This window comes from Ceratina calcarata, unplaced genomic scaffold, assembly GCF_001652005.2.
Source record: "Ceratina calcarata isolate Rehan_Ccalc_2016 unplaced genomic scaffold, ASM165200v1 scaffold377, whole genome shotgun sequence".
NCBI lineage: Eukaryota > Metazoa > Arthropoda > Insecta > Hymenoptera > Apidae > Ceratina > Ceratina calcarata.
Genome location: NW_017160894.1, coordinates 59,659 through 59,920, shown reverse-complemented (window position 1 = coordinate 59,920; position 262 = coordinate 59,659).

Here is a 262-nt window from a genome sequence, read left to right as displayed (position 1 = left end):
CTTAATTTATATAAACATCCTTAATTCTATCTTAATTTATTTACACCCCACAGTAACGATGAGACAAGTACTTGAGACCACACGAAAATTATTTAAATAAAGTTCATATTCGGTATTTTTAAGGATGCATTGGCTATACAGTCAATCCCAAAAGTTTATGTACCTTAGAAAAACGCATTTCCTATAATTAAAAAGAAATCAGATGTCGGAAAAACAATGATGTTGGATGAAAAAAGTTTACTTGTTAACGTTCAATTGGTTT